The 15,526-nt window shown below is 41.0% G+C and overlaps 1 non-coding gene across 1 annotated transcript; it reads right to left on the bottom strand.

Moving 5' to 3' along the window:
• Nucleotides 1-224: 224 nt before the first annotated feature.
• On the bottom strand, nucleotides 225-332 carry LOC148581826 (small nucleolar RNA R71). The gene has a single exon (XR_015895978.1). It is a non-coding gene; the product is annotated as a small nucleolar RNA R71 (small nucleolar RNA).
• Between the last annotated feature and the right edge of the window lie 15,194 nt (nucleotides 333-15,526).

Below are 15,526 nucleotides of genomic sequence, written 5' to 3'. Positions count from 1 at the left end.
CATCAGAAGATCCTTTCCAGTTCTTAACTGAATTCTTGCAGATCTGTGATACTGTTAAGACCAATGGGGTTGATCCTGAGGTCTACATGCTTATGCTTTTCCCGTTTGCTGTAAGAGACAGAGCTAGAATATGGTTGGAATCTCAACCTAAGGATAGCCTGAACTCTTGGGATGAGTTGGTCACGGCTTTCTTAGCCAAGTTCTTTCCTCCTCAAAAGCTTAGCAAACTTAGAGTGGATGTTCAAACCTTCAAACAGAAAGAAGGTGAATCCCTCTATGAAGCTTGGGAGAGATATAAGCAACTGACCAAAAAGTGTCCTTCTGACATGCTTTCAGAATGGACCATCCTGGATATATTCTATGATGGTCTGTCTAAATTATCTAAGATGTCATTGGACCATTCTGCAGGTGGATCCATTCACCTAAAGAAAACTCCTGCAGAAGCTCAGGAACTCATTGACATGGTTGCAAATAACCAGTTCATGTACACTTCTGAAAGGAATCCTGTGAGTAATGGGACGCCTCAGAGGAAGGGAGTTCTTGAAATTGATACTCTGAATGCCATATTGGCTCAGAATAAAATATTGACTCAACAAGTCAATATGATTTCTCAGAGTCTGAATGGATTGCAAGCTGCATCCAACAGTACTAAAGAGGCATCTTCTGAAGAAGAAGCTTATGATCCTGAGAACCCTGCAATAGCAGAGGTGAATTACATGGGAGAACCCTATGGAAACACCTATAATCCCTCATAGAGAAATCATCCAAATTTCTCATGGAAGGATCAACAAAAGCCTCAACAAGGCTTTAATAATAGTGGAAGAAACAGGTTTAGCAATAGCAAGCCTTTTTCATCATCCACTCAGCAACAGACGGAGAATTCTGAGCAAAATCCATCTAGCTTAGCAAATATAGTCTCTGATCTATCTAAGGCCACTCTAAGTTTCATGAATGAAACAAGGTCCTCCATTAGAAATTTAGAGGCATAAGTGGGCCAGCTGAGTAAAAGGGTCACTGAAACTTCTCCTAGTACTCTCCCAAGCAATACAGATGAGAATCCAAAAAGAGAGTGCAAGGCCATAACCTTACTTGGTATGGCCGAACCCAGAGAGGAGGAGAAAGACATGAATCCTAGTGAGGAAGACCTCCTGGGACGTTCACTGACCAATAAGGAGTTTTTCTTTGAGAAACCAAAGGAATCTGAGGCTCATCTAGAGACCATAGAGATTCCATTGAACCTCCTTTTACCATTCATGAGCTCTGATGACTATTGATGAGCGAATATTTTATACGCTTTTTGGGGTTAATTTCATATAGTTTTGAGTATGTTCTAGTTAGTTTTTAGTCTATTTTCATTAGTTTTTAGGAAATATCCATATTTCTGGACTTTACTATGAGTTGTGTGTTTTTCTGTAATTTCAGGTATTTTTCTGGCTGAAATTGAAGGAGCTGAGCAAAAATCTGATTCAGGCTGAAAAAGGACTGCTGATGCTGTTGGATTCTGACCTCCCTGCACTCAAAGTAGATTTTCTGGAGCTACAGAACTCGAAATGGCATGCTTCTAATTGCGTTAGAAAGTAGACATCTAGGGCTTTCCAGAAATATATAATAGTCCATACTTTGCACAAGGATAGACGACGTAAACTGGCATTCAACGCCAGTTCTCTGCCCAATTCTGGCGTCCAGCGCCAGAAAAGGATCAAAAGCTGGAGTTGAACGCCCAAACTGGCACAAAAACTGGCGTTCAACTCCACAAATGGCCTCTGCACGTGGATTGCTCAAATCTCAGCCCCAGCACACACCAAGTGGGCCCCAGAAGTGGATCTCTGCATCATCCATCATAGTTTACTCATATTTTGTAAACCTAGGCTACTAGTTTAGTATTTAAACAACTTTTAGAGACTTATTTTGTATCTCATGACATTTTAGATCTAAACTTTGTATTCTCTGACGGCATGAGTCTCTAAACCCCATTGTTGGGGGTGAGGAGCTCTGCTGTGTCTCGATGAATTAATGCAAGTATTTCTGTTTTCCATTCAAACACGCTTGTTCCTATCTAAGATGTTCATTCGCGCTTAACTGTGATGGAGGTGATGATCTGTGACACTCATCACCTTCCTCAAATCATGAACGTGTGCCTGACAACCACCTCCGTTCTATATACGATTGAATGAGTATCTCTTAGATTCCTTAATCAGAATCTCCGTGGCATAAGCTAGAACTGATGGCGGCATTCATGAGAATCCGGAAAGTCTAAACCTTGTCTGTGGTATTCCGAGTAGGATTCAAGGATTGAATGACAGTGACGAGCTTCAAACTCTTGAAGGCTGGGCGTTAGTGACAGACGCAAAAGGATAGTAAATCCTATTCCAACCGGATCGAGAACCAACCGGTGATTAGCCGTGCTGTGACAGAGCGCGTGAGCGTAGTTTTCACTGGAAGGATGGAAGGTAGCCATTGACAACGGTGATCCACCAACACACAGCTTGCCATAGGAGGACGTGCGTGCGTGAACAAGAAGACAGAGGAAAGCAGAGATTCAGAAGACAAAGCATCTCCAAAACTCCAACATATTCTCCATTACTGCATAACAAGTAACCTTTAATCCATGCTCTATTGTTTATTTGCAATTCAACTGATAAACATAATTGACTTCCTGACTAAGATTTACAAGATAACCATAGATTGCTTCAAACCAACAATCTCCGTGGGATTCGACCCTTACTTACGTGAGGTATTACTTGGACGACCCAGTGCACTTGCTGGTCAGTGGTACGAGTTGTGAAAAGTGTGATTCATAATTCGTGCACCAAGTTTTTGGCGCCGTTGCTGGGGATTGTTCGAGTTTGGACAACTAACGGTTTATTTTGTTGCTTAGATTAGGAAAAATTTCTCTTTTTTGTTTAGAGTCTCTTTTTATTGTTGTGTTAGAATCTTAGAATCCTTATTTTCTTTTTAAAATCTTTTTCAAAAAAATAATTTTTCTATTAAATCCTGTGCCAAACTTTAAGTTTGGTGTTTTCTTGTTGATTTTTCTGTGTTTTTCGAAAATTTATTTTGGTTTTCTAAAAATTTTAAGTTTGGTGTTCCTTGGTGTTTTTCCCTCCCAAAATTTTTGAAAATAAGGAACCTCAGATCTAAAAATTTTAAATCTTGTGTTATCTTATTGTTTTTCTCTCTCCTTTAAAAATTCAGATTTTTATTTCAAAATTTAAAATCTTTTTCAAAAATCATCATATCTTTTTCAAAATCTCCTAACCACTTTCTCTCTCCTCACTTTTTCGAAAATCTTTTACTCATTTTGATTTATTTTATTTTGATTTATTTTATTTTCGAAATAAATAAATAAATAAAAATATTTTTTTTATTTTACATCATCTCCCTTTCTCCATCATGGACCTAAGCGGAAATGAACAGTCCAGGAGGACTCTGGGGTCATATTCTAACCCCTCTACTGCTTCATATGGGAGTAGTATCTGCATACCCTCCATTGGAGTCAGTAGCTTTGAGTTGAATCCTCAGCTCATTATCATGGTGCAGCAAAGTTGCCAGTATTCCGGTCTTCTATAGGAAGAACCTACAGAGTTTCTGGCACAGTTTTTACAAATTGCTGACACAGTACATGATAAGGAAATAGATCAGGATGTCTACAGACTATTACTGTTTCCATTTGCTGTAAAAGATCAAGCTAAGAGGTGGTGAAATAACCAACCTAAGGCCAGCATAAAGACATGGAAACAGCTGACAGAAAAATTCCTGAATCAATATTTCCCTCCAAAAAGGATGACACAGCTAAGGCTGGACATCCAAGGCTTTAAATAAGGAGATAATGAATCTCTTTATGATGCCTGGGAGAGATAGAGAGAGATGCTACGAAAATGCCCCTCTGAAATGTTTTCAGAGTGGGTTCAGTTAGACATCTTCTACTATGGGCTTGCAGAAGGAGCTCAGATGTCTCTAGATTACTCAGCTGGTGGATCTATCCACATGAGAAAGACAATTGAAGAGGCTCAAGAGCTCATTGATACAGTTGCCAGGAATCAGCATCTGTACCTAAGCAGCAACCCTTCCATGAATGAAGAGGTTAAAACAGTAACTGCTGAACTCAGTCTTGTGAAACAAGCTGCTGAATTCAATCAGCAATTGGACTTTCTAACAAAGCAGCTAGCCGAATTTAAAGACAGGTTACAAGAGACAAGGATGGCTAATATACATATGGACGAACAGTTTAAGCAAACAAAGCAGCAACTGTCAAGGCAAATAGCAGAAGAATGCCAAGCAGTTCAACTAAGAAGTGGAAAAATATTAAATACCCCACCTCAAGGCATCAAAAAGCTAAGAAATGAGCAAACCACCCAAAATTCACCTGAGGACAGTAAGAGCCCAGGGAAAAATAATTCTGGCGCTAAAACGCTAGAAAATTGGTGGAAGGCTGGCGCTGAACGCCCAGACCATGGCCAAAACTGGCGTTCAACGCCAGAAACAAAGCAGGACTGGCATTCAACGCCAGAAATGGGCAAGGATCTGGCGTTGAACGCCCAAAATGGGCAGGATCTGGCGCTGAACGCCCAAAATAGGCATAATTCTGGCGTTCAAACGCCAGGAACAGACAAGGAGTTGGCTTCTCACGTCACTCCAGCTTCGAACTCTGGCACTCAATTGCCAGTGAGGGATCAGACACACACAAGTGCTGATGACAACCCCTCTAAAAAGGCTTCTTCAACCACTTCTGTAGGCAATAAACCTGCAGCAACTAAGGTTGAAGAATATAAAGCCAAGATACCTTATCCTCAAAAACTCCGGAAAGAGGAGCAGGATAAGCAATTTGCTCGCTTTGCAGATTATCTCAGGACTCTTGAAATAAAGATTCCATTTGCAGAAGCACTTGAGCAAATACCTTCTTATGCCAAGTTCATGAAAGAGATCTTGAGTCATAAGAAGGATTGGAGAGAAACAGAAAGAGTTCTCCTCACTGAAGAATGCAGTGCAGTCATTCTGAAGAGCTTTTTGGAAAAGCTTAAAGACCCTGGGAGTTTTCTGATACCATGCATATTAGAAGGTAATTGCACCAAGACAGCTTTATGCGATCTTGGGGCAAGCATCAACCTAATACCTGCATCCACTATCAGAAAGCTTGGCTTAACTGACGAAGTTAAACCGACCCGGATATGTCTCTAACTTGCTGATGGCTCCACTAAATACCCATCAGGCGTGATTGAAGACATGATTGTCAGAGTTGGGCCATTCACCTTTCCCACTGACTTTGTTGTGCTGGAAATGGAGGAGCACAAGAGTGCTACTCTCATTCTAGGGAGACCCTTCCTAGCAACTGGACGATCCCTCATTGACGTCCAATAGGGGGAAATAACCCTGAGAGTCAATGATGATGAGTTCAAGTTGCACGCTGTCAAAGCCATGCAGCATCCAGACACATCAACAGACTGCATGAAAGTTGATCTTATTGACTCTTTGGTAGAAGAGATCAACATGGCTGAGAGTCTTGAATCAAAGTTGGAAGACATCTTTAAAGATGTTCAGCCTGATTTGGAGGATTCAGAGGACATGAAAGAGCCTCTGAACCTTCTTCTGAAAGAGGAAAAACCTCCTAAACCCGAGCTCAAGCCATTACCACCATCCTTGAAATATGCGTTTCTGGGAGAAGGTGACACTTTTCCAGTGATCATAAGCTCTGCTTTAAATTCACAGGAAGAGGAGGCACTTATTCAAGTGCTAAGGACACACAAGACAGCTCTTGGGTGGTCCATAGGTGACCTTAAGGGCATAAGCCCAGCTAGATGCATGCACAAAATCTTATTGGAGGATAATGCCAAACCAGTGGTGCAACCACAGAGGCGGCTAAATCCAGCCATGAAAGAAGTGGTGCAGAAAGAGGTCACCAAATTACTGGAGGCTGGGATTATTTATCCTATTTCTGATAGCCCCTGGGTGAGCCCTGTTCAAGTCGTCCCAAAAAAGGGAGGCATGACAGTGATTCATAATGAAAAAAATGAACTGGTTCCTACAAGAACAGTTACAGGGTGGCGCATGTGTATTGACTACAGAAGGCTCAATACAGCCACCAGAAAGGATCATTTTTCTTTACCATTCATAGACCAGATGCTAGAAAGACTAGCAGGTCATGATTATTACTGCTTTTTGGATGGCTACTCAGGCTATAACCAGATTGTAGTAGATCCCCAGGATCAAGAGAAAACAGCATTCACATGTCCATCCGGAGTGTTTGCTTATAGAAGGATGCCATTTGGGCTATGTAATGCGCCTGCAACCTTCCAGAGATGCATGCTCTCTATTTTCTCTGATATGGTGGAAAAATTTCTGGAAGTCTTCATGGATGACTTCTCAGTATATGGAGACTCATTCAGCTCCTGTCTTGATCACCTGAAACTTGTTCTGAAAAGATGCCAAGAGACCAACCTAGTTTTAAACTGGGAAAAGTGTCACTTCATGGTGACTGAAGGAATTGTTCTTGGGCATAAAATCTCAAACAAGGGAATAGAGGTGGATCAAGCAAAAATAGAGGTAATTGAAAAATTACCACCACCTACCAATGTTAAGGCAATCAGAAGCTTTCTGGGGCATGCAGGATTCTATAGGAGGTTTATAAAGGATTTTTCAAAAATCGCAAAACCTCTAAGCAATCTGCTAGCTGCTGACACGCCATTTGTGTTTGACACAGAGTGCCTGTAGGCGTTTGAAACGCTGAAAGCTAAGATGGTCATAGCACCAGTCATTTCTGCACCAGACTGGACATTACCATTTGAGCTAATGTGTGATGCCAGTGATCACGCCATTGGTGCAGTACTGGGACAGAGGCATGACAAGCTTCTGCATGTCATTTATTATGCTAGTCGCATTCTAAATGATGCCCAGAAAAATTACACAACCACAGAAAAAGAATTACTTGCAGTGGTTTACGCTATTGACAAGTTCAGATCATACTTGGTAGGATCAAAAGTGATAGTGTATACTGACCATGCTGCTCTTAAATATCTACTCACAAAGCAGGATTCAAAACCCAGGCTCATCAGATGGGTATTGCTTCTGCAAGAATTTGATATAGAAATAAGAGACAGAAAAGGGACAGAGAACCAAGTGGCTGATCATCTGTCCCGGATAGAGCCAGTGGAAGGAACGTCCCTCCCCTTTCTTGAGATCTCTGAGACGTTTCCTGATGATCATTTATTTGCCATTCAGGAAGCACCATGGTTTGCCGATATTGCAAACTATAAAGCTGCAAGGTTCATACCCAAGGAGTACAACAGGATACAAAAGAAGAAATTAATTACTGATGCAAAGTACTACTTGTGGGATGAACATTATCTCTTTAAGAGATGTGCAGACGGAATTATCCGTAGGTGTGTGTCTAGAGAAGAAGCACAGAGGATCCTGTGGCATTGCCACGGATCTCAATATGGAGGCCATTTCGGAGGTGAGCGAACAGCCACCAAGGTCCTCCAATGTGGCTTCTATTGGCCCACACTCTATAAAGATTCCCGAGAGTTTGTACGTAACTGTGACAGTTGCCAAAGAGCTGGTAATCTGCCTCATGGTTACGCCATGCCTCAACAAGGAATCTTGGAAATTGAGTTGTTTGACGTATGGGGAATTGACTTCATGGGACCTTTCCCACCATCATACTCAAACACTTATATTCTGGTGGCAGTTGATTATGTATCAAAATGGGTTGAGGCTATTGCCACACCCACCAATGATACTAAAACAGTGCTGAAGTTCCTCCAGAAACATATCTTTAGCAGGTTTGGTGTCCCTAGAGTACTAATCAGTGATGGGGGCACTCACTTCTGCAATAAACAGCTTTACTCTGCCATGGTTCAGTATGGAATTCGCCACAAGGTGGCCACTCCATATCATCCACAAACCAATGGGCAAGCTGAAGTCTCTAACAGAGAATTAAAGAGAATCCTGGAACGGACAGTAAATACCCGTAGAAAGGATTGGGCACGGAGCTTGGATGATGCTCTGTGGGCTTACAGGACAGCATTCAAGACCCCCATAGGGACATCTCCATACCAACTCGTGTATGGTAAGGCATGTCACCTGCCCGTGGAACTGGAACATAAGGCCTACTGGGCAACCAGATTCCTAAACTTTGATGCCAAATTAGCAGGAAAAAAACGATTGCTCCAGCTAAATGAGCTAGAGGAATTCAGATTCACAGCTTTCGAAAATGCCAAGCTTTATAAAGAAAAATAAAAAAAATGGCATGACAGAAAGCTGTCATCTAGAATCTTTGAACCAGGACAGAAGGTCCTGTTGTTTAACTCTAGACTCAGGTTATTCCCCGGGAAACTGAAATCCCGGTGGAGGGGACCATACATGATTACAAGTGTATCACCATATGGTTATGTGGAGCTTCAAGATATTGATTCTGATAAGAAGTTCATTGTCAATGGACAGAGAATCAAGCATTATCTTGAAGGCAACATTGAGCAAGAATGCTCAAGGCTGAAGCTAGATTAAAAGCTCAGCAAGGTCCAGCTAAAGACAATAAAGAAGCGCTTGCTGGGAGGCAACCCAGCCATGGGGCAACAATCCTCTAAGCATTTTGCCCTATTTCTATTTTTATTTTTATTTTTATTTGTTTATATAGAGTTCATTGACAACAAGGTAAATAATCATTTACAGAAGACCTCGGTACACAAAACAGAGAAAAAGAGCTCACTGGCAAGAAAACGCCAGTAAAAGTATATTTTGGGCGTTCAACGCCCAAAATGGGCATCCACTGGGCGCTGAACGCCAGTAATGGTAGCAATCTGGGCGTTCAACGCCAGAAATGGGCACCCACTGGGCGTTGAACGCCAGTAATGGCAGCAGCTGGGCGTTGAATGCCCAGGAGAGCAGCATTTGGGCGCTGAACGCCCAAAACAGGCAGTGTTTGGGCGTTCAAACGCCAGGAAGGCAGGGAGGAGCCAAATTCATTTTTCCACACGTATTTCCATTCTAATTTCAAATTTTATGCTTCAATGCATGATTTTTACATGAACATGTCAAGAACCCTGATTTCTAAAATCCTTAATTTCTAAAAATCCCTCTTTCCAAATTCAATCCAACTCTTTTCAAATCTTTTCTGAAAATAAATCTATCTTTTTCACTCTAAAATCTTTTCAACTAATCCATATCTTTTTCAAATCTCCATATTATCTTTTTCAAAATTCAGATTTATCTTTTTCAAAAATCTATCATATCTCTTCAAAATTAAACTATATCTTCTATCTTTTCTTTTTCAACTCAATCTTTTTATCTTATCTTTTCCAATTTTTCGAAAACCCACCACCCATCCCTTTAAATTTGGGTTCGGCTTCCCTCCTCCTCCATCAACAATTGCACCTAGCTCTCCTTCTATCCCTCTCCTTTCTTTTCTTTTGCTTGAGGACAAGCAAACCTCTAAGTTTGGTGTGTTTATCCGAGATCACTAAGATCATGGCTCCTAAAGGAAAACAACCCACTCCAAGAGGCAAGAAAGAGAGCGTTCCAAAACCACTTTGGAATCAAGGGAAGTTCTTATCTAAAGAACATTCAGACCATTATCTTAAAGTAATGGGTCTGAGATCAGTGATCCCGGAAGTTAGATTCGATCTGAAAGAAGATGAATATCCGGAGATCCAGGAGCGAATTCGAATCAAGAACTGGGAAGTCCTAGCTAATCCTGAAACAAAAGTGGGAAGGAACATGGTCCAGGAGTTTTATGCTAATATGTGGCAAACTGACAAGCAAAAACTATCTGGAACTGCCTTCTATGAATTTCGGACCATGGTCAGAGGAAAGATTGTTCATACCACCCCTGACAAGATCAGGGAGATCTTAAAGCTACCTCAGCTAAAGGATGATCCAGACTCCTTCAACAGGAGGATGATGAGAGCAGACATTGACCTGGATAAGATTCTAGAGGACATATGTATCCCTGGAGCCAGGTGGACCACCAACACAAAGGGTGTCCCAAATCAACTCAAGAGGGAGGATCTCAAACCAGTCGCCAGAGGATGGCTAGACTTCATTGGGCATTCTCTGTTGCCTACTAGCAACCGTTCTGAAGTCACAGTTAAAAGAGCAGTGATGATCCATTGCATCATGATGGGAAAGGAAGTGGAGGTTCATCAGCTGATTTCGACTGAACTCTACAAAATTGCTAACAAAAATTCTAAAGAGGCCAGGCTGGCTTATCCAAACGTGATTTCTCTGCTCTGCAAGGACGCTGGAGTGAGGATGGGAATAACTGAGTATATCTCAATTGAGAAGCCAATCACCAAAGCATCAATGGAAAAACAACAAGCACAGGATGATCCCATCAAGAAGAGAGCACAGGAATTCCTCCCAGAGATCCCTCAATCTGAATATTGGGAGTACCTTGAGACGTCTGTTACCAAGATACGGGAAGCTCTGGAGCAAATAATAAAAGAACAGAAGGAACACAGCCAAATGCTGACCTATATGTTTAAAGAACAAGAGGAGCAAGGGCGTGACTTAAGAGAATTGAAGTGCCAAAAGTCTTCTCTTGTAGGACCAAGCACCCCAAGGATCAGAGGAACCCCCGTGCCCCCAGAATAAAGGTTGATAATTTCCAATTTCTGCCTTAACTCTGTGACAGTGTCCTTATAAAAGTTTACCTTAGGAGTCATATAGTAGTAATTAGTATCTATTTTGATTTTATCTCCAATTAAGCTATAGTTTATTTTTCTCATCATCAGCAAACATGAATAAAGTAGTAGATCTTTTGAATAAAAGGCAATAAATTTCGAGTTTTAATAAGAGAAATTCTAATTAGTTAAATGTGGTGGCAATGCTTTCTGTCTTCTGAATGAATGCTTGAACAGTGCATATGTCTTTTGAATTTGTTGTTTAAGACTGTTAAATATGTTGGCTCTTGAAAGAATGATGAACATGAGACATGTTATTGATAATCTGAAAAATCATAAAAATGATTCTTGAAGCAAGAAAAAGCAGCAAAGAACAAAGCTTGCAGAAAAAAAAAAACAAAAAGAGAGAAAAAGCAAGCAGAAAAAGCCAAAAGCTCTTAAAATCAAAAGGCAAGGGCAAATAAAAAGGATCCCAAGGCTTTGAGCATCAGTGGATAGGAGGGCCTAAAGGACTAAAATCCTGGTCTAAGCGGCTAAACCAAGCTGTCCCTAACCATGTGCTTGTGGCGTGAAGGTGTCAAGTGAAAACTTGAGACTGAGCGGTTAAAGTCAAGATCCAAAGCTAAAAGAAGAGTGTGCTTAAGAACTCTGGACACCTCTAATTGGGGACTTTAGCAAAGCTGAGTCACAATCTGAAAAAGGTTCACCCAATTATGTGTCTGTGGCATTTATGTATCCGGTGGTAATACTGGAAAACAAAGTGCTTAGGGCCACGGCCAAGACTCATAAAGAAGCTGTGTTCAAGAATCATCACACTGAACTAAGAGAATCAATAACACTATCTAAATTCTAAGTTCCTATAGATGCCAATCACTCTGAGCTTCAATGGATAAAGTGAGATGCCAAAACTGTTCAGAAGCAAAAAGCTACTAGTCCCGCTCATCTAATTAGAATCTGAGCTTCAATCAAAAACTCTGAGATATTATTGCTTCTCAACCTATTAGTCTTCTATTTTATTTGTCTAGTTGCTTGAGGACAAGCAACAGTTTAAGTTTGGTGTTGTGATGAGCGGATATTTTATACGCTTTTTGGGGTTAATTTCATATAGTTTTGAGTATGTTCTAGTTAGTTTTTAGTCTATTTTCATTAGTTTTTAGGAAAAATCCATATTTTTGGACTTTACTATGAGTTGTGTGTTTTTCTGTAATTTCAGGTATTTTTCTGGCTGAAATTGAAGGAGCTGAGCAAAAATCTGATTCAGGCTGAAAAAGGACTGCTGATGCTGTTGGATTCTGACCTCCCTACACTCAAAGTGGATTTTCTGGAGCTACAGAACTCGAAATGGCATGCTTTCAATTGCGTTGGAAAGTAGACATCCAGGGCTTTCCAGTAATATGTAATAGTTCATACTTTGCACAAGGATAGATGACGTAAATCGGCATTCAACGCCAGTTCTCTGCCCAATTCTGGCGTCCAGCGCCAGAAAAGGATCAAAAGCTGGAGTTGAACGCCCAAACTGGCACAAAAACTGGCGTTCAACTCCACAAATGGCCTCTGCACGTGGATTGCTCAAATCTCAGCCCCAGCACACACCAAGTGGGCCCCAGAAGTGGATCTCTGCATCATCCATCATAGTTTACTCATATTTTGTAAACCTAGGCTACTAGTTTAGTATTTAAACAACTTTTAGAGACTTATTTTGTATCTCATGACATTTTAGATCTAAACTTTGTATTCTCTGACGGCATGAGTCTCTAAACCCCATTGTTGGGGGTGAGGAGCTCTGCTGTGTCTCGATGAATTAATGCAAGTATTTCTGTTTTCCATTCAAACACGCTTGTTCCTATCTAAGATGTTCATTTGCGCTTAACTGTGATGGAGGTGATGATCTGTGACACTCATCACCTTCCTCAAATCATGAACGTGTGCCTGACAACCACCTCCGTTCTATATACGATTGAATGAGTATCTCTTAGATTCCTTAATCAGAATCTCCGTGGCATAAGCTAGAACTGATGGCGGCATTCATGAGAATCCGGAAAGTCTAAACCTTGTCTGTGGTATTCCGAGTAGGATTCAAGGATTGAATGACAGTGACGAGCTTCAAACTCTTGAAGGCTGGGCGTTAGTGACAGACGCAAAAGGATAGTAAATCCTATTCCAACCGGATCGAGAACCAACCGGTGATTAGCCGTGCTGTGACAGAGCGCGTGAGCGTAGTTTTCACTGGAAGGATGGAAGGTAGCCATTGACAACGGTGATCCACCAACACACAGCTTGCCATAGGAGGACGTGCGTGCGTGAACAAGAAGACAGAGGAAAGCAGAGATTCAGAAGACAAAGCATCTCTAAAACTCCAACATATTCTCCATTACTGCATAACAAGTAACCTTTAATCCATGCTCTATTGTTTATTTGCAATTCAACTGATAAACATAATTGACTTCCTGACTAAGATTTACAAGATAACCATAGATTGCTTCAAACCAACAATCTCCGTGGGATTCGACCCTTACTCACGTGAGGTATTACTTGGACGACCCAGTGCACTTGCTGGTCAGTGATACGAGTTGTGAAAAGTGTGATTCATAATTCGTGCACCAACTATTCATCTTCTGAAGAAGATGAAAAATTGTTCAAGGGCAAGTTGCCCAATATCTAGGAGCCATCATGCAGTTGAATGCCAGTTTATTTGCTAATGAGACTTGGGAGGATGAACCCCCTTGTTCACCAATGAACTGAGTGCATTGATAAGGCAGACATTGCCTCAGAAGAAACCGGATCCCGGAAAGTTCTTCATACCTTGTACCATAGGCACCATGACCTTTGAGAAGGCTCTGTGTGACCTTGGGTCAGGGATAAACCTCATGCCATTCTCTGTAATGGAGAAACTGTGAATCTTTGAGGTACAAGCTGCAAGAATCTCACTAGAGATGGCAGACAAATCAATGAAACAGGCTAATGGATTAGTAGAGGACTTGTTAGTAAAGGTTGAAGGCATTTACATCCCTGCTGATTTCATAATCCTAGACACTGGGAAGGATGAGGATGAATCCATCATCCTTGGAAGACCCTTCCTAGCCACAACAAAAGTTGTGATTGATGTGGATAGAGGAGAGTTGTTCTTTCAACTGCATGAGGACAACTTTGTGTTTAAAACTCAAGGATCTCCTTCTGTAATGATAGAGAGGAAGCATGAAAAGCTTCTCTCACTGCAGAGTCAACCAAAGCCCCCACAGTCAAACTCTAAGTTTGGTGTTGGGAGGCCACAACCAAACTCTAAGTTTGGAATTGAACCCCCACATTCAAACTCTAAGTTTGGTGTTGGGAGGTCCCAACAATGCTCTGAACATCTGTGAGGCTCCATGAGAGCTCATTGTCAAGCTAATGACTTTAAAGAAGCGCTTGTTGGGAGGCAACCCAATGTTATTTAATTATATCTATTTATTTTCTATTGTTATTTTATGTTTTTTTAGGTTTATGATCATGTGGAGTCACAAAAACTATTGAAAAATCAAAAACAGAATGAAAAACAACATTAAAAATAGCTCACCCTGGAGGACGAGCTTACTGGCATTTAAACGCCAGTAAGAAGCATCAAACTGGTGTTTAACGCCAGAAAGAAGCATCAAGCTGGCGTTAAACGCCAGAAACAAGCACCAGACTGGTGTTTAATGCCAGACATGAATTCTAAGGGCGTTTGCACGCCTAAATGGAGCAAGGATGTTAAGTCCTTGACCCCTCTGGATCTGTGGACCCACAGGATTCCCACCTACCCCACCTCTCTCTCTCCCCCTCCATCTCCTCCATTTTCTTCTTCTTCCCCTTCTTTCTTTCTTCTTTTGCTCGAGGACGAGCAAACCTTTTAAGTTTGGTGTGGTAAAAGCATTGCTTTTTGTTTTTCCATAACTATTTATGGCACCTAAGGCCAAAGAAACCTCTAGAAAGAGGAAAAGGAAGACAAAAGCTTCCACCTCCGAGTCAAGGGAGATAGAGAGATTCATCTCAAGGGTCCATAGCTCAGTAGTAGAGCATTTGACTGCACAACAAGAAAGCCCACTCATGGACCTCAACAAGAGCATGAGGAATCCCCTCACCAAGAAATCCCTGAGATGCCTCAAGGGATACATTTTCCTCCACATAACTATTGGGAGCAACTAAGGATAGGAGCACCAAAATCACTAGGGATGAAGCAACAAAGGCAAGGAAGAGACATAGAGGAGCTCAAGAACACCATTGGTTCTTCAAGAGGAAGAAGACACCACCCTCACTAAGGTGGACCCGTTCCTTAATCTCCTTGTTCTTATTTTTCTGTTTTTCGTTTACTATATGTTTATTTATGTTTGTGTCTTATTACATGATCATTAGTATTTAAGTGTCTATGTATTAAAGCTATGAATGTCCTATGAATCCATCACCTTTCTTAAATGAAAAATGTTTTAATTACAAAAGAACAAGAAGTACATGAATTTCAAATTCATCCTTGAAATTAGTTTAATTATTTTGATGTGGTGACAATATTTTTTGTTTTCTGAATGAATGCTTGAACAGTGCATATGTCTTTTGATATTGTTGTTTATGAATGTTAAATATGTTGGCTCTTGAAAGAATGATGAAAAGGAGAAATATTATTGATAATCTAAAAAATCATAAAATTGATTCTTGAAGCAAGAAAAAGCAGTGAATACAAAAGCTTGCGAAAAAAAGAGAAAGAGAAAGAAAAAGCAAGCAGAAAAAGCCAAAAGCTCTTTAAACCAAAAGGCAAGAGCAAAAAGCCAATAGCCCTTAAAACCAAAAGGCAAGGGTAATAAAAAGGATCCAAGGCTTTGAGCATCAGTGGATAGGAGGGCCTAAAGGAATAAAATCCTGGCCTAAGCGGCTAAACCAAGCTGTCCCTAACCATGTGCTTG

Source organism: Arachis ipaensis, chromosome B10 (genome assembly GCF_059453495.1).
Source record: "Arachis ipaensis isolate K30076 ecotype BB chromosome B10, ASM5945349v1, whole genome shotgun sequence".
In the NCBI taxonomy this organism is placed as follows: domain Eukaryota; kingdom Viridiplantae; phylum Streptophyta; class Magnoliopsida; order Fabales; family Fabaceae; genus Arachis; species Arachis ipaensis.
Note: the sequence above shows the minus strand (reverse complement) of the source record. Positions and strands in the feature narration are given on the sequence as shown.